Genomic DNA, 374 nt, shown 5'->3' with positions numbered 1-374 from the left:
TACCGCCCCATTGGACTCCTTTCCATCTTGGGCAAGATCTTTGAGAAAATTCTGTGTCGTCGAATCCGATGGCACGTCTTGCCCAAGTCCAATGCAAGGCAGTATGGCTTCACACCGCAGCGGAGCACGGAGGATACGCTGTATGACCTGATGCAGCACGTTAGAGGTGTTCTTTCCAGGAAAGAGACCGCTCTCATGGTCTCTCTCGACATTGAGGGAGCGTTCGACAACGCGTGGTGGCCGGCCATAAAGTGCAGAATGATAGAGAAAGGTATCCCCGTAAACTTGAGGCGTCTTGTCGAGGATTACTTCCGGGACCGAAGCGTTGCCGTGCACTACGCGGGAAGGACTGTGCGGAAGGCGCAGACCAAGGG

This window comes from Danaus plexippus, chromosome 5, assembly GCF_018135715.1.
Source record: "Danaus plexippus chromosome 5, MEX_DaPlex, whole genome shotgun sequence".
In the NCBI taxonomy this organism is placed as follows: Eukaryota; Metazoa; Arthropoda; class Insecta; order Lepidoptera; family Nymphalidae; genus Danaus; species Danaus plexippus.
The sequence above is the reverse complement of the archived record's forward strand: the minus strand, read 5'-3'. Positions refer to the sequence as shown.